The 18,975-nt window shown below is 41.9% G+C and overlaps 1 long non-coding RNA gene and 1 other non-coding gene across 2 annotated transcripts; both read left to right on the top strand.

Moving 5' to 3' along the window:
* Positions 1-1,873: 1,873 nt before the first annotated feature.
* Positions 1,874-18,141, top strand: LOC140696377 (uncharacterized). The gene is made up of 3 exons (XR_012072617.1): positions 1,874-2,009; positions 12,958-13,021; positions 18,080-18,141. It is a non-coding gene; the product is annotated as an uncharacterized lncRNA (long non-coding RNA).
* On the top strand, positions 13,077-13,151 carry TRNAA-UGC (transfer RNA alanine (anticodon UGC)). Its single transcript has one exon. It is a non-coding gene; the product is annotated as a tRNA-Ala (tRNA).
* Positions 18,142-18,975: the final 834 nt, after the last annotated feature.

The raw sequence follows: 18,975 nt of genomic DNA, 5'->3' as shown, positions 1-18,975 counted from the left end.
TATGACCAACAGGTATATATAAAGATGCTCAACTTCACTAATCACCAGAGAAATGCAAATCAAAACCACAAATCTGTTAGAATGGTCATTATCAGAAACATTATAGGAATTAGTGAGCATATGGGAAAAAAAGAAAACCTCTGAAGTAGTGTCAGGGATGTAAATTGATGTAACCATTATGGAAAATGGTATGAAGTTTCCTCAAAAAATTAAAAATAGAGCTACCATATGATCCAGCAAGTCCACTACTGGGTATACATCCAAATAAATGAAATAAGTATCTCAAAAAAAAAACCTGCATTCTCTTGTTCATTACAACATTATCATAATAACCAAAATGTGGAAACAACCTAAGTGTCCATTTATATTCAATATCTTATAGTAATCTATGAAGAAAAAGAATATGAAAAAGAATATATGTATGTATATGTATGACTGAACTATTATGCTGTACACCAGAAATTGAGACAATATTGTAAACTGACTATACTTCAATTTAAAGAAATAAAGTGAAAATGCAAAAAAAAGAAAAAAGAAAGAAAAAAGAAAATGTAGCATACACGCCATACAGTGGAATATTATTCAGCCACATAAAAGAAATCCTGCCATTTGCAACAATATGGAATGAACCTGGGGGACATGATGTTAAGTGAGATAAGCCAGACACAGAAACACAAATACTGTATGATCTCACTTATATGTGGAATGTCAAATACTCATCAAACTCACAGGAGCAAAGAGTATAAATGGTGGTTACCAGGGGTAGGGGGAAGTAGGGAATGGGGAAGTGTTGGTCAGAGGGTACAAAGTTTCAATTATGCATAATGAATGAGCTCTGGAGATCTAATGTACAACAATGCGACTATAGTTAATAATTCTCTGTTGAATACTTGAAATTTGCTAAGAGAGTGGATCTTAAGTGCTCTCACCACAAAAAGAAAATGGTAACTATGCAAGATGACGGGTATGTTAACTACCTTGATTTTGGTGATTATTTCACAATGTGTATGTATATCACATTATCAAGTTGTACACCTTAAATATAAACAATTTTTAATTGCCTTTTATATCTCAAAAAAGCTGGAAAATTTTTAAATAAAAACTGCCTCCCCCAAAAGAATATAACTTGATTTAGCAGAAAGTGGTGAACTGAATCACTACAAACATTGCTCAAATATAAGCATCTTTCACCCCATCCACAAATAACTTACTCAGACCCTTACATTCTCCAAGCCTCTAAATAAATAAACTTTTATCAGCTATTCTGACTTTTAAGGTGCCTAATTCCTGGCATTAAGCCTCTTGCAATTCCCTCAGCAATCTGTTCAGGGTCCTAGAACTCGTCCTAATCTCTGGTAATCTAAACCACCTCCAGCTTTTAACTACCTTAGCTTTTAGTTACCTTAGCTTTTAATTTCAGAATTTCCTCAAAAAGAATAAACAGACAAGTCTGCTATTCTCACTTCTGGACGTATTCTTATGTTAAGTGTCGTCTGTGACACTCCACGTACAGTCCGTAACAGTTATTAAGCAAAATAAAGAAGAAAAGCTGAAACAGCCAGGCGACTTACCAAGGACCTTTAGAAGGTCTCCTCTGAGTCCCTACTCTTCTTCCTGTCCTCACCAAGAGGATGTGGGAAGACGAATTAGAGGAAGAGGGCGGAAGCCGAAGACTGCGAGGCTCCAGACCACATACACGTACACACTTACTGCCTCCCTCACAAGCACTTGCACCTGTGCCTCCCGCGACCTGCGCGTGAGCAGCGCCCCGAGACTGCGCATGTCTGCGGAGCATGCCCAGTTCCTTGCACCGGATGTGGGCGGGTCACGGAGAGGATGCGCCTGCGGGCTGACGTGTGGGCTGGACCCGGGCAAGGGAAGCTCCTCACCCTTCCCTGTCCTTGGATTGTGCGCTCTGCCCACTGTTCCCGAGTCGTTTTCAAGGACTCAGGCTTGAGAGAGCGGTGTGGTGTTGAGACCATCTGGACAGTGTACGTGACTGAACCTAGGTAAGGCCTCTGTAAGGACTGAGAATTTGGCGGGAGGGGGCGGAGATCTCGTTGTGCAGCCGCCAAAGCAAGCCTCCTTTGTAAGCGTCCTTGCTCATTAAACTCGCTACCTGCCAACCTACAGTGATCTCTTTTTTCGGTCTCTCTCTGCCCTCCGTGTACGGGGGCCAGTTTCAAAGATCACAGGGGAAATTTGAGGTTGTGAACCAACAATTGGTGAGTCAGCCAGGGGTCAGAAGAAATGGGCCTTGGGAAAGAGGCATGGAACGGGGCGGAGTGGGGTCTGAGATGGTCATTTATCTCTTTGTGGGGAAGGGGGGCCTGTATGTTAGATGTTTGTGCACCGCCAAGTACTCCGGGAAAAAGCCAGCTGCTTTCATGCGTTTGATGAACTGCGCAAAGCGCACTGCAGTAAAGAAGGGAAATGAACGCTGCTGCCGTGGGCTGGCCACCGATGACCAGATAGAGGCTGAAGCTCAGGTTAGAAAGTTGGAAGGATAGAGAAGGATGTGAAGTGTCCACTGCTCTGCTAGCCTCTGGGCTGGCAGACAAGGTGGACGAGCCAGATAGTAATTTGGAGACCTTAACACGCAGTTCTCTGAAGCTAGGAAGTCTGAGCACTAATAACAGAGCCTGATTGGGACACCAGAGGTAGAATCACTGGGAAAGTGAAGAGTGCAAAAAGGAGGATTTTGCGATGATTGGCAGTGAAACGGACAGAACGCCTCGTGCTGTCCAACCCCTAAAACAAAGGAAACTGAAACCACAGCAACACCACCAGCCAGCAGTCCCCAGTTTGGGAAATGTTGAGAGAGTATTCTCCCACTGAGTTTATTGGAATAGCTACCAAGTTCTACCAAAAGGCCAGGGAAACTATCCAGGCATGATTAGTGGGGCTCTGTTATACACAGGGGACAATGGCATTTCTCTGGGCAGGAGGAAGAGAAAATGAGCAACATCACCACAGATCCTGCCCTGCAGCAGCGCTGGCATGGTGCTAGTTCAAGGAATTCATTCCTTGGACTATTGTAGCCTGCAGGGAGGTTTGGTCCAATGAAAGGGATCTCCCTAGGCATGTGGGACCCTAGACATCTATAGAGGAGGTACAACAAATTCTCAGGGATTTGAGACAAGCCACCTACAACCCTGTCGTTGAAGGTCTTGACTGGGCCACATTCACTGCAGGAATCAAAGTCGAGATATTCCCATCCACCCCAGTACCTAGTATGGGAAACTGGTATCTATGTTGAGCCCAGTCATGGGAGGAGACATTTATGATATTGGGCGATCCATCACTGGTCTGGGGGAAACTGACAAATCCTGGAAACAGGTACGGGTTGTGGGAAAGACCCAAGACAGGGAATTCAAGAAGCCAAAAAGCTATTACAATCAACTGTAAAGGGTTTGGTAAAAGTAACCTAGAAACAAATGTGGTTTGGCCTTGTTGCTGCAGGGGCTTCCCCTGAAAAGACAGGCAGGCAGCCCAACACTGTGTTGATCAGTGTGTTGAAAGCCTTAAACCCGAACAGTTCAAACCTGCCTCACCTGCCCCTACTATCTCTGATGCCCTGCTTACTCCAGCAGAAGCTTCAGGGATTCACACACCACCCCCCCCCCACTAACCCCAACCCCGGTATAAGATGCAAGCTAAGATTGCCTCCAGGTGAGGGCCATTGGTGCTGATCAAAGGAAGGCCTCATGTTGAGCTCCTATTGAGTGTTCCTCAGAAATAAACAAAAGATGATGGCTCTGGTTGACACTGGAACAAAATGTAATATAATGGTAACCCTCAGAAGTGGCCATTGATGGTTATGGAGGACAAATGGTTATGGTCAGAAAGATCCCTTTGTCACTGCAAATTGGGTGTTCTCTGCACTGGAATACAAGGGTTTTAATTTCTTCAATATCAGAGAACATACTGGACATTGGTAACCTACAAGGTCAAATTCTGAAAACCTCTATCAGTGAATTCTACCTTCAGGTAGAGTAATTAAGCCAGTGCTGAGGGGAAATGCCAACTGAGACCCAGCTAGTCTACTGCCCCCTCTTAGAGTGGAAACTCGTACAATATAAATTGCCAAGGACAGAGCTTAAATAGGAGAAACTACCCAAGAACTGCACTGAGTGGGTATTGTATGCCCTCCCTATAGTGCTTTCAACAGCCCACGATGGCAGGTGTAAAAGGCAGATGGCTCATGGAGGGGTGACCATGGACTACCAAGAATTGAACAAGGGAGTGCCCCCCATCCACGCAGCTGTGCTCAGCATTGCCACCATCTTAGATGCCTTGGCCACTGCCATGCTGTACCAGACTTAGCAGATGCTTTTTTCATTATAGCCCTGGCCACTGAGTCACAAGATCATTTTGCCTTCATATGAGAAGGGTGACAATGGACCTTTAAGGAGCTTCCCCAAAATGACCAGCATAGCCCCACCAAATGTCACGGAATGGTAACTCGAGATCTGTCACTGTTATCTTTTTATGCATCAGTAAAATGAGCCCATTACCTTGATGATATAGTGTTAATGTGAATATTTGCCTCTGCTGCAGAATGCTCTGCAGGCTTCGCTGGAACATCTGCAAGGGAGAGGATGGCCAACAAACTCAGTGAAAATTCAAGGCCCAGACACCACCACCAAGTTTTGGGGAGTTGCTTAGCGGGGTAAGACGTGACTTATCCCAAAAGCTGTGATTGATAAGGTGCAAACCTGTCTAACCCCTAAGAACAGAAATACAAGTATTTCGGGCTTTAGGGGTTTGGGAAGACTTTTACTTCCCACCTGGCACAGTTCCTCTATCCCTTATACAACCTGCTAAAGAAAGGACGCATGTGAGACAGAGGATCAGAGCAGCAAGCTGCCGTTGAGAAGGCAACAACGCTAGTGAAACAGATTTAAAGCCCTGGGCATCGTCTCCCACCGCTGGAGTTAGATGTGTCTGTGACTCCGGAAGGTGTGGGTTGGGTACTATGGCAGAGAGACAGTGGAAGGAGAGAGTAACCCGAAGATTTTGCTCCCAGCTCTGGGAGGAGGCAGAGACCTGATAGACCCCCAAGAGCAAAAGCTCCTGACAATGTACACAGAGCTTCTCCAAGTAGAGCCTCTTGCAGAGGAACAGCATATCATGGAAAAAATTTCTCTTCCTGTTAGGGGATGGGTTGAGAATATGGTCCATTGACCCACCTCTGCCATGGCTCAAACTCCCAGTTTGACTAAGTGACATGCTTATTTGCAGCAGAGGAACTGTCTGCAGCCCACTGTCTCTAGAAATGCAGGTGCTACTAGGCCCCATAGAGTATGTAGATCCTCCAAATGCCCCTGCCCCTGTTCTGGTGGCAGTCCTGCAGCCTGTAGGGAGGGAGAGAGGGAATTCCCACTGATGTCTGGTATATTGATGGGTCTAAAAGGGGCAAACAACTCATGCACATGGACTGCAGTCGCTATTCAACCCAACACTGACACCATCTGGATGAAAACAGGAATAAAATGCAGCAGCCAGTGGGCTAAACGCAGAGCTGTTTGGTGATCACTCAGGAGCCCTGACTGTTGACTCTGCAGATGGTTGGGCTGTTCTAAAGGGATTAACCCTATGGCTTGGACAGTGGGACAATGAGGGGTGAATAATCATGAATAAGCCCTCACAGGGTCGGGATATGTGGGAAGACATTTGGGTTTGCTTCCAAGAGCCTAAGCTGTCCTGTCTCCCACTTTCCAGCTCATAAAGCGCTTGACACTCCCTGGCAATCAGGAAGCTGATTTCCTAGCTGGGATACAAGCCCTAGCAACTGACCCTTCAGTAGATACAGCAGACTGGGTATGGCCTGTTGCCAAGGATGCTGTATTGCTCCTGAAATACAGTGACTTGGTTAATGCAGTAACAGCATGTCCTGTGTGTTCTAAGCAATGCCCAAGGCAACTGCCAAAGGAGTCTGGGGCCATCTACTGGGATCCTCAACTGGTGAGGGATTGGCAAACTGATTACATTGACCCCCTCCCTCTGAGTGGTGGTTCTAAATATGCTTTGGATCTGTATGGACACTGTGTCTGAGCTAACCCAAACTTTCCCCTGCCACTGCACAAACCAGGCTGCCACTGTTAGGGGATTAGAGAAATCGAGTAGCTTGTATGGGTACCATCATAGAAATAGATGTCACGAATAGAAAGTCACATTTCAAGGGTCATGAGGTCATTGAGAGGATGTGACTGCTGTTGGACTTTTGAGCTGAACCCAGGCAGTTAAAGGCTCCTCATCTCCTCCCCTGTCTTAGGGATGTACTTTTGCCTGCCATTTTCACAACCAGAACTGTTTTCAAGGACACAGCCTTGAGAGAGCACTGTGCTGTTGAGACCATCTGGACAGTACGCATTCCTGAACCCAGATAAAGCCTCTATATAAAGTTTTAAGACTGGTGGGTGGGTGTGGAGACCTACTTGTCTTGAGGCCACCCAAGCTTGCTTATTAAACTCACCACCTACCAGTCTGGAGTGACCTGCTTCCTTCTTTAGTCTCTTCTTGCCCTTGGTGTCCAGGGCCCAGTGTCTGATTTCACTCGGGGAAATTACCAAGTTTACAGACCAACACCCCAGCACCTGACTTTGGGGCTGACACAAAATAGGCACTCAATGAATGGTGGCTGAAGGAAGGGATGGAGAGAAGGAGAAAAGGGGAAGGGGAGAGGGGCAGCAAGACGGCAGGGCACTGACACCTGCCAGGCTCTGTGACTTGGGTGCAAGTTTGCCTCTACTTCTAGATTTTGAGCTTAAGAACAAAAACCATAATCTAGAATTATTTTGATACTCTTCCCACCAAAATGCCTAACATAGAATCAAACACATAGTGACCATTCAATACATGTTCACTAAATTGAATTTCTTCAGTGAAGTTAGTCTGCTTTCTTCTTTCACTTTTAGGAAAGCTAATGTGTAGGTTACCACACTTTTTAAAACCCACAGATTTTTGTAGATGGGTAACTTCTAGATTCAAAATTATAATGACTTCAGTAGTAGTATTACTATTACTATTACTACTGCTACTGTTCCTACCTCTTGTGCCCCCTTAAAGATTCCCATGGATAAAGAAGACTGAAGACTTTTAAAGACCCATAGCTAAGGCAACCAGCCTTCACCTTCTCTCTAGTGCACCGGCAAGAACTAATTCCCTACCTGGGGTGGTGAACAGAAGCATTATCCCATCTAGAATGAGAAAACCGGGCCCTCGGGACCCAGAGGGCTTCGAAGCTGAGCCCGCTGAGCTACATCAATTTGAGGAAGATTTAGATGCTCTACCCTGTGCTCTCTCTCTGTCAGAAATGCATCACACTGAGATGAGAAGGGAGCCTAGTAATGACAGCAAGCATCGGGCATGAGGTCAGTTGGCATAATCTGTCCTAGATAATGTGAAGTATCAAGATGGCAACCAGGTCTCTGGAGCTGGCACACCTTATTAAGAACAAGAGATTAGAATTAAAAACAGGTGGATTTCTCTTAATTTCTAGGGAAATTAGGAATGCCCAGATGCTGCTGCTAATAGAATTGACTTTCCTTACCTAGCGTACTGCAAGGTTGATGCTGTGTCATTTGTGCTTTATAAAACTCCAGAATCCTTCAGCTCTCTGATCAGTAACAGCCCAAGTAAACTGGAGCTGAAGAAGCTCCTTTGTCCACATATCCCACCATCTTCCACTTCCCCTCTTCTGCTCTGCGCCGAGCACTCTCTGACTGAAAGGCAGTCATCCATAGAGTCCAGAAGGCCAGCATGGGTAATGTGTTGTCTCCCTTTGCAAAATGAATGGAATCGCAAGCTATTACCCAATCTAGCAGCAAGCAGTTTTAAAGATCTTCAGCCAGCCTCCTAGGTGGTAATCAATGCAAAGAATTCACTGATTAATTCAACAAACTTTTCCTAAGCATCCACGTTATATCAGGGATTAAGCTTTCAGAAGTGATGGACAGTTCATCACCAAGAGTTTATGGTAAGAGGCCATGGGCCTGGAACTCCCGTTCACTGCGGCCAGCAAAGTAGGCTGTGCTATCTTCCTTCCTTCTCGCACTGGCAAGACAGAAAGAGGATGCTCTGCAAAATGCCTGTAATGGACTTTGAAATAAGGTTTTCTAGCTCTTGTGACTATCGTGTGAAAAGCCTATTCATATTTTGTTTTAATTTAGAATTAATTGATCATAGATAGATAGACACATATTTTTAATATTGTACAATTGTTAACCCTATTCTAGAATTTCTCCATTTGTAAATACACTGGATGCCTCAAAATGTAGAAATGGCTCTGGCATCTCTGAGAGTATAAATATTAAAGATAGGGTGAAACCATGGAAATGACATCATCATTTTCTAGCACTTAAATCATCACAAAATAACTACCCTTTACTTTTAAATCTCCACTAAAGGTTTCTTATTGACTCTCTTTATAATGGCATGATGGCATTTCACTGTGGTTTGAAATTGTATTCTGCTGCACTTTAATCTAAATCCCTCCTGCATCAATTTCACTCCATTCTTTCTTGACCTATTGGTGTAAATAGAAAAAAAGAATCATTTACCATCTCTCATACTGGCTGTTCCTTACCTTTTTCGCAGTGTATGTGGACAGAGTACTTTGCTTATCCTAGATGCTGAACAAATATTGCTCAAATTTAACCAATGAAATCAAGTGGATTTATATACCAAAAAGAAAACTACATTGGCTATTGAGCAAACTACTTCTTCCAAGACACTTTATGTATATTATTTTACAACATTCCTGTAAACTTGTTTTTATTATCCCCATTTACACAGCTGAAAAAACTGAGTCCTAGAGAGGCTCAGTATCTTGCCCTAGGTCACACAGCTAGTGAATTTTAGAATTGAGACTTCTGCCCAAGTCTGTCTGGCCTGAAAGCCCTGGTTTTGGCTTCAGGCTAGTAGGTCACGTCTCACCTTTGGTCCCAGGGCTGGATTTGACTGCTTTTAATTGCCGAGAGATTCCACATGCGCTTTCTAATTAAAACAGTTCTTAACCAGGAACAACTCTGCAGAGAATTTGAAAAAAACGAAGAGGAAATCTGGAGAGGTCAGAGCTTTGAAATGTTTTCTCATCATATTTCTTGAAAGTAATTGCTCAGAAAGATAAGGTAGTACTTACTTCCAGTAAAACTGTGACAGTCCCAGAAATGCTGACTCACTTGTAATGGGACATCATTCCTGGAATCATGACCCATATAAAGGGGCCTGTCAGAGCTCTAGCAGACATGAAAAGGCCTCTGTGATCCTGGAACCTCTTCTCCTTCACTTCAGCCAGAGTGTGCACAGGACACCGTCTGTCAGCTTAAAGCTCACGTGAAACTGTAGTAGAGAACCCAGCATTACTCAGGTTGTCTCCTAAAATGTGTAGCTACCAGGGCATTTTTTTTCTTTAAAATGAACAAAATTTGAAATGTCTCCTTTACTATTTTTGTATTTCCTTTTTTGGATTATTTTACCCTACTTCATTTCCCAGCAAATCATTGTTACAGAGTTCTGCCCTAGATTAGAGCAGGAAGCAGAGCTCTGGCCCTCTCTTTCCAAAACCCTTGCCATGTAATCTCGAGTTTTGCTCTGGCCAAGCCTTTTAAAGATTCATTTCCACTCTATCACTTCTCACGCTCTCTTCAGTACTCAGCCTTCAACCCACTATTCCCCTCACTACAGGAAAATGGACTCATTCATGCACCTCCAAAGAGTCGTGTTGCACGGATGTTTGCATTCCTTATTTATTTGATCGCTGCAATACGTGATACCATTCACCATTCCCTCCTTGAAACTTTTCTATCCCTGGACTTCCTTGGTATAATTGTCTTCTCTTTTTGTTTTTCTCCTATTTGTCCAATCTTCCTCATTTTCATTCATATAAATGCTTTCATACCACTCATCCTTCTTCTTTCTGCATCTTAAATGTTAATCATTCGTAGGATTCTGCTTCTGCACTTTTAACTACACTCTTCCTAGGTGATCTCATCCTCAAGACTTCAGATGTGCCCGTTATACTATGTCTGCCAAATACTATAATCACAGTGAAGGCAAGGATCACACCTATCTTGGCCTGGAGAACAGAAAATAATTCATAGGTGTTTGTTGAATGCATTAAATATCTGTCTCCAGCCCAGGTCGTCCTCCTGAGCCCCAGACAATAAATATGTGTATATGTGCATGTGGGTGCACAGATTATATACCTCCAGTAGGGCTACTCCACCTGAATGTCCTACAGGCATCACATATTTATCTTATTCAAAAATAGGTTATTCTTGACTGGCCCCCAACCTCTTCCTTACCTTTCATTCTCTATTTTAGTAAATGGCACCATGCAAATCAGACACCCTGGAGATTGTCTTTATGACTCCCTTTTCACCTCACCCCATACCTAATTATTCATCAAACCCATTTAATTTTCTCACGTAAATCTATCAATTCTATCCTTTCTGTTCCATCCACTCACCCTGCCACAACCTTAGTTCAGCCCTTCAACGTTATGCAGCTACCATGGCCTCCCTCTCTTGCTCTCTCTTCAGCCCCTGAACACCTCAGTGCCGCCTGTACACTGCTGTGAGAATTTTTTCCGAAAACAAACCCAATCACATGCAGTTACGTATCCAGTATTAAAAGCCCACGAGTTTTTCCTTTCTCTGTGCTTAAAAGCGCTGCAACGGGCTCCTTTCGTAAAAGACTCACTCAGGGCAGTCGCAGCCGCGCCCTGTGACAGAATTCAGCCGACCTCCTCTAATGGTAATCAGAGCCCTGGGTCAAGAGCGGCCTGGATTCTCAACGCTTTGTTCATGCTCGGACAGTGGTGCCTGAGCCATATTCCTTGCCAATATATTTATCTTGAGTAGTGCTTATTTCACTACTTAAAAATTATTGCTAGCATCCCTCAGGCTAGTTAAAATGAACCTTCTAGTGCTAAGTGAGATGGCTGAGAGTTAAACGTTCGCAGAGCTACCTGGGTAGTGTCTTTCAAATGCTTATGAACCTCGTGTGGAGTGTGTATGTTTGGTATTAGCAGCCTGCCCCTGGAGGTATGCGCCTGGAGGTAAAAGGCACGCGTATGTGTTTCGCTTTCTATATTGAATCATTTTAATCTAAATTACAGACAATATAACGCCCTATTTTGTGGGGCCTCACATGCATGCTTAATTTGTCTACTGTCAAATTAAGTAGAATCAGTACATACTCAACCCTTGGCATTCTTGCTTTAATGCTCAAGACAAGAATGGATATGCAACAAATGTTTTGTTAATGAATCAGTGAGTGACTTTACTAAACCGTTAGTTATAAGGGCAAAAGTTTTGGATGGGAACTCAGAATTCATTTCATCTATCCAGGTGTCAGTCTTCCATTTCTCTGATAGGAGCTGAACCATATGAAAATGCCATCTTCAATGTTGAAAAATCCACAAGCGTTGGCAATTTTATGTGGTCCAGTCTCCCATGATGCTTCCAAGACACCTTCAGATAAACAGAGGGAAACTAGTTTAAAGCACTTTAAAGAATCAAGTTCTATTCAAACGCGTAATTGTGAGGTCCCAGGAGGAGCAGATCCTTACTTCAGTGCTGCTCGTGCCTCCATCTGCCTTAATATTCTCTCTTTTTTTTTTTTTTGAAGTATAGTTAATTTACAATGTTGTATTAGTTTCTGGTATTCGGTAGGGCCCCGCAGTTGCCATGAAGTTGTCACAGATCAATTAAATCCTGAGCGCTTCTGAGATGACATTCAGATTAGTGGGAGGGTGAAAGAAAATCAATTCTTTCTTTTCAGTCTGCAGGTGCCGGCAGATTTCCTGGTGTGAGGAGTGAACTCTCATTTCAAACACAAAGGCAAAGATGGCCTCTCCTTTCAGGGCCACTAGCTGATTGCTGAGGTGATGCAGGAAAGAATAGAAACCCCGGGGGTCTTGCCTTACTGTTAAGGGCACTGACACAAAAAGACCTCTTTATACCAGGAGTTAGAAAGGGGAGAGGACAGAATTCCTATTTCACCAATCCTTAAAGTAAAATTACCTTGTGAATTTGGGCTTCAAACAGGGATAAGAGCACCAATCTTCATTATCTGGCCTACACGTGAAGGAAAGAAATGTGTTTTGAGGAAAAGTGTCACCATGGAGTGGGGAGGGGAAAGAAAGACGAGACAGGGTGAGGCGAAGTGAATTCCTCCGTTTAATTAGCAATCACCCCTGACCTGCCAGACGCAGCTAATGTTATTCCTGAATGGTTGAGTCAAAGCAAAAGAGCAGGTAATTGGACAGCATGCACCGGAGCATTGCAAAGCATTGCATTTCCAGGGTTTGCACTGAGAGCAAACTGGATATATGGGCTATGCTTTTAATACATTCTGCTTTCTAATTAGCAATCATGGCTGATTTGTCAGTCATTCTACCTATAATACATAAAGCACTGGAAAGCAGAGGGGGGAAAAAGCAAGTTCAGAAAATCAATTATGCTTATATTTATATCCCCTCAAGACTGAGGCGTTGCAAAAACTGCCGAAATATTATCTTTCTCTTTACAAAGGAGCAGAAAGGAAGGGTGAGATTGGAATTCAATGTAATGAATAAATCTTTGGCTGTTTGGGGAACGGTACAATAGCTGAATATTTATGAGACTGATGATGAGAAATGCATTTCATATGGTCAGCAATTGTGGGAATTTTCTACCATTTTTACAGGGCATAGGAACAAGTACACGTTCAAGAAATATGGAGTCATCTTTTACATGCGAGGAGTTAACAGAAAATGTTTTAAAATCTAGCATTTTTATTGATAGTTGGCAAAATGGGAATTTCTCATCTATCTCAAAAAGCCAGGAGTGTAACACTTACAAGAGGTGAAACCGAATCCCCCTAAAACCTACTTCCCCTGCCAAGTTTATGATAAATCCTCTACCCAACACTTTATTCTCTTTCCTGCCCCACCCCTGTTTCCCTCAGGATTGAGGAATATCAAAGAAAAGAGGGGATTGAAACCAAGCAGGATCCTGCAGAGACCTCCCAGGTACAAAAGTCCCTACAGGTCCCCCATTTTTTGTTTGAAAAAGGCTTTGGGGAGGGGAGTGGGTATAGCTCACTGGTAGAGCACATGCTTTGCATGCATGAGGTGCTGGGTTCAATCCCCAGTACCTCCATTTCAAAAAAAAAGGAAAGAAAAAAAAAGGCTTTAGTCTCCTAGGCCTTCCCTGAGTTCCAAAGAGCAGACTTAAGCAGTTACTAATTAGGGAAGTAATAGAATACAGTAACAATGGAAAAGCAGTCAAGCAAGAACAGTAATGGTAGCTTAAACAATAGTTCAGATATAAAACAGCCCTAGTTCCTCCTCAAGGTATATACATAACAATCTGATGCGTATTTCTGAGTTATTCTGCAGAAACTAAGACCATCACCCCACCCCCCAACTCCACTCCCTCGTCAGCCCAGGTGGAGTAGACCCCAGACTGATTTGAACCAGAAGGATGATGATTAAGATTTCTGAAACATTGGTAGTGTTACCTCACTACCAGCCAATTAAAAGAAAGTTCACAGCTGCAACCCTCACCCTAAAAGTTGCCTTTAAAAACCCTTCTCTGAAAGCCATCAGGGAGTTTGGGTCTTTCAAGCACCAGCTGCCTATTCTCCTTGCTTGGCACCTTCCTGTGCTTTCCTTCACCACAGCCTGGTGTCAGTAGATTGGCTTTGCGAGCAGACCCAAGTTTGGTTCAGTAATAGAGCTAATGTATAGTTTCCTTCCAGCGTTTTAAAGAGGGTAGTCTAAACTCATTCAGTGTCCCCGCTTCCTCAGCTCATATTCAGTCCTCAGCCAAAACATCTGCCTCCCATTACCACCATCCATCAGAACTAGCCCTGCCAAGGCCACCAGTGACCTCTTAATTTCCAATCCAGTGAATACTCACCTGGAGTCATCTTAACGGACTGCCCTATAGTCATCGCCATGACTTCTCCCCTCTTCTTTGAAAGCTCTCATCCTTGGTTTTTGTGATGCCTAACTCTTGATTCTCCTGTCTCTCTGGTCATCCTGTTTCTATCTCTTGTCCGAACTTCTCTTTATCTGCATGTGTCTTAAATATTGGTGCTCCCCACTTCACCCTGCACAGGCGAGTTTTCTCTGAGTATCATTTGCTTCTAACCTTATGGTTTTAATTACCATTGGCAGGCTGAAGATACCCAAATCTCTTGTTCTGATCCTGTGCCTGAACCTTGGGTTCAACATCTAATTTCCAGTTGGACCTCTCCACCTAAATATTCACCAACACTTTATACTCAAAATGCCAAAGTAGAACTGGTTATCATTTCAGCTTCCAGCCCTGCTCCTCCTCTTGCCCTCCCAGTTGCTGTGCGGTGTTTGTGGCAGGCAGCTTCCCCCGCAGGTGCCAATGACTTCCACTTCCTGGTCATGCCCTAGTGGCATCCGCTTCCCTTGAGTGTGGGCTAGTGACTTGCTTATAACACATGGAATATGGAGAAAAGCACTTTCAAGATTAGGTGGCAAAAGAAGATAGTGACTTCCTTCTTGCTTGTTCTTTCTTCCTCTCTCCTTGACTTGCTCTGAGAGAAGCCAGCTGCGGTGTTGTGAACTGGCCTACAGAGGCGCTCACAAGACAAAGGATGTGACCAGACAGCAGCCAAGGAGTACTTGAGTCCGCCCACAGCCTGAGTGAGACTGTTAGCGGATTCTCCCCAGGTTGAGCCTTGATATGGATCAGCTCCTTACACCTTGATTGTAACTTTGCAGAGCTTGATCCAACTCATATACCACATGAATTCACTGTGTACTAGATTAAACAATAGATTATTTGGGAAAAAATATACACATGTGGTGAAACCGTAAAAAAAGACGAAGAGGGAAATGATTAATACAATATTGGGAGAAGTGGTTACCTTGGTAGAAGAATACAGGGGATAAAATCAAGGAACGGATCAGGGATTTCCAAGGTGTTGGTACTTAATATTTAAGCTTGTTGGTAAGAAGTGATTATTTTATTATCCTTTAAATTTTATCTGTGCTTTGTATGTATTTCTGCCTATATACATAGATACATATATGTATCTATATATCTTTGAACACATGATACATTTCACAAATGCTCGGTTTGGTTTTTAACTCGTGTTTTCTCATGATTAGATTGACCTTAAGGCTTCTGGGTGAGAGTACCACACAAAGTAGTGTTTGTCCTTAGTGCATATCAGAGGGTCAGACCTTATTCCAGGTGATACTAGGCTTGAACATGAGCTAAGGTGGTATCTGTGAAATTTTTCCTCTCTAAAGTTACTATTATTCCGTTTGTAATTAATGGAAGTGGTTTGAGACTGTGCTAATATCCTGTTTCTCCTCAAATTTTTGCTGAAAGATGTTAACGTGTATCTTAGTGGGTCTTAATACTAGATTTGCCTTGTAATGATTTGTATTGCCTTCATTCTTTCAACTCTTTTTTTTTAATTGGTTGTTTTTATAGTGTTATTTTTCTTAATTGAAGTACAGTCAGTTATAGTGTGTCAATTTCTGGTGTACAGTCAATGCTTTTTAATTGGAATTTTTCTGTAGAGAAGAGTGGTCCCTTCTCATTTATTAATTTCATTATGGATTTATATCAGTACTCACTCAAGGATACTTATTTTATTCTATTGGTTATAATCCAATATTATTTTTATGTATTTTATTTCAAATCATTCCATTTTTGGCCATTGGGAGTTCCACCTTAACTCCTATGTCTTGTGACATGCTATCATCCCTTTTTTGAGTACTTCTCTATTTTTTGACACCACAAGATGTTCCAGTCTCTTATTTTTTTCTGCCCCAACTTCTCCAAGGAGCTCTGGTTTCTTCTACAGAAGTGAATTTATAAACCAAGATTTTGCCACTAGGGGTACTCATGGCTACTGAAGTATCATTACTCCTAGTCTCTCTCAATGAACAAAGATAAGAAATAAAGATCAATACTAACCCACATATATACACATCTATATTTATTTCTACATCTATCCATCTGTATATATGTATTAAAAATTGTAAATTTTCACATTCATGGATCATACCCATGATTCCAGTCCAACACCATGAGGTTCATTCCAGCCTTCTCCCTTTATTTATCTGTAATTTTTCTGCAACAGTGAGAGATCCAGCTCTTGTTTTCTACAGTATGTTCACTTGTTTGTTTGATACTAGTATACACATAGAGCAGTTACATAATTGCTCATCTATACTCTCATGAGAAACAGATTTACTAACTAAAGTAGTTGCACACAGTTCTTTTTATCTTTAGCCTTATAGTATCCTGTCAAAATATTATTTTCCAAAGCAATTTAGGTTAGTTCTTTTCTATCCATTCACTTCAGTGCAGTTAGGTCATCCATTTGTAAGACAGGTTCATTTGTTACTGATTACATTCCATTTTGGATTTCCCCCACTTCCTGGTTGATTTTAAGTATTAATTGGGAGGAAGGGATGTATGTGAAACATTACTATGGTTCTAAAAGTCAAACTTCTTTTAAGAAGTACTCAGAAGAGTGTTTTTGTCCCTTTTCATCCCTATTAACTTGTCCCCATTCACTCCTTCCTGCACGTTTCCTACCAAACACCATAGATAACCAGTTTCTTTAGCTTCTCATTTATCTTCCCCGTATTTCTTTTGCATAAATATGCAGATACATATGTATTTTCTTTCTCACATAAAAAGGTAGCATGAGATATATATATATTCTGTTGTCCTTTTCCTTTTTACTTACTGGTAAATATGCCCTGGAAATCACTCCATGTCAGTACATAGAGACCTTCCTCATTCTTTTTTACAGTAGCAGAGTACTCCATTTTCTAGGTGTACCGTAATTTATCTAATCACTCCCCTTCGAGTTAGAATTTAGGTTGTTTTCAATATTTTGTAATTACAAACGATGCTGTCTTAAATAACCTTGGCATATGTATTTTGTATATATTAGAAACATATCTTAAGGGTAGATTCCTGTAAGTGGGATTTCTGAGCCAGAAAGCAAGTGCATGTGTAGTTTTGTTCGGTATTCCCCACTTCTGCTCGAGAAGAGCTGTGCTGATGCACGTTGTCCGTAGGAACTTACTAGGCAGTGTCTGTGTCCTCACTGCCTTACCAACAAAAGATGTTGATACGCTGTTTTTATTTTTGCCAGTCTGATCGTGAGAAATTATGCTTCAGTATTGTTTTAATGTACATTTATATAATTATAAGTGAATCTGAACATCTTTGCATATGTTTGAGTGCTACTTATATATTTTTGTGTCTGTTCATGATTTTTTTCCCATTTTTCTAATAGGTTTCAGTCCTTTGTCTCTCGATTTCTGCTTGTGCTATATTTGTCTGTGGTGTACGTTACAGATATTTTCCCCTGTTTGTCAGTTGTCCGTTGGTTTTGTTTATAATGTGGTGGGGGTGGAGGTTATCATGAAAGCTTTTAAAACTTTTCATGCAGTCAGATTCAGATTTCTTAATCTTTACTTTTATTGACCCTGGATTTTGAGTCACAGAGAGTCTTTCTCTACATCTTTAATAATGTTAGAGAGGAATTTTCCCATGTTTTCTTCACATACTTGTATGTTTTTATTTTTTTGCATTTAGATCCCTAATTGCTTTGGAGTGTAATCTTGTCTATAATGTGAGATGTGGATCTAATTTCATCTTCTAAATGATTATCCAGTTATGCAGCACCATTAAAAAGTCCAGCTTTACCCCAGTGATTGGAGATGCCATCTAATAAATTAATTTCTCAATCTGCAACAATGAAGAGATTATGAAAACCATCAACAGAAAAGACATTTCACAAAATTATTTACTACAGAAAGCAGATAAAAGATCATGGACAGATGCATGTGGGCTGAGGAAGTTCACACAGGGGAAGGACATTTTATAAGGATTTTTAAAAAGCCAATTCATCGAGAATACATAACCATCTTAAATGTGCATAACTGTAAAGTGTCTCTTGACTGATTTTCTAATCTAACAAAATGCTATGGCTCTCATTTAACACAAAAGTTGAGTTGAAAAATCATTTCTTTGTTTGTTCCTCTGAAATCGTTTTCCATTTCACCCCACAGAGCCAGAGGCATAATGAGGAGTTCCAGCCACATCTACAATAACATCTTGACTTCCTGACATCCTTTAGGTCCTTGGAAAACAGCTGGGTATAGTATTCATTCAATTCTTCCAGCTGTGAGGTTTTATCTTTTGCTTTTGGCTTTTTAAAATTTTACCAGTTCATTTCCGTTCTCCTAGGAAAGCTTCAGATAATAAAAACATCAATTTGTTTTAAAGGGAGTGGTTCTGAGATAGGACTTTCTATTCTCAAAGAACTTGAAAAGCCAAGCAGAGCCACTCTTGGCTAGATCACACAGGCCATCCGACTCCGTGTTAGATGTGAGTACTGATCTGCTTCCCATCCTGCTAAAGCACTGAGATGAGTCATCTAATTTCATAAATACTTGGTGTTAATTACAAAGTAGGTGAGGAATTTTGCTGTAAGTAGGATCAGTCTGACATTTTGGAAGCTCTCCAGAATCCAGCTTTAAGATGTGCCTGAGGAGGGTAGACTAAGTAGCTAGGATTCATACCAAAAAATTTATCCATGTCTCTGAGCTGTTAGATTCTATGAGTCAGCTAAAGTCTTCACTTCGTGTTTATGAAATGTCTTTCCTCCAGGGAGTTCTCCTCACATTCATTATCTCTTTAATCATCCACCTATTCCCTTGGAGAGAGCAAAGTGAGGAAGCACGGGTGAAGTTAGCTCTTTTAACTCCCAGGAGGGATTATTAAGGCTCAGAGAGAACAAATAATAATTCAAATCCGTGTAGAAAAAAAAAAAATGCAGGCCTAAGAAATTTTTGGAGTAATCATATAGATTTTGTCTTTTCCAGTCCCTGAAATGTATACTGAGAATAAGGGGTGAACTCTGCCTGATGAGCATCATTAGTGCTAATTGATAACTTAATGTGAA

This window comes from Vicugna pacos, chromosome 1, assembly GCF_048564905.1.
Source record: "Vicugna pacos chromosome 1, VicPac4, whole genome shotgun sequence".
Lineage (NCBI taxonomy): Eukaryota > Metazoa > Chordata > Mammalia > Artiodactyla > Camelidae > Vicugna > Vicugna pacos.
Note: the sequence above shows the minus strand (reverse complement) of the source record. Positions and strands in the feature narration are given on the sequence as shown.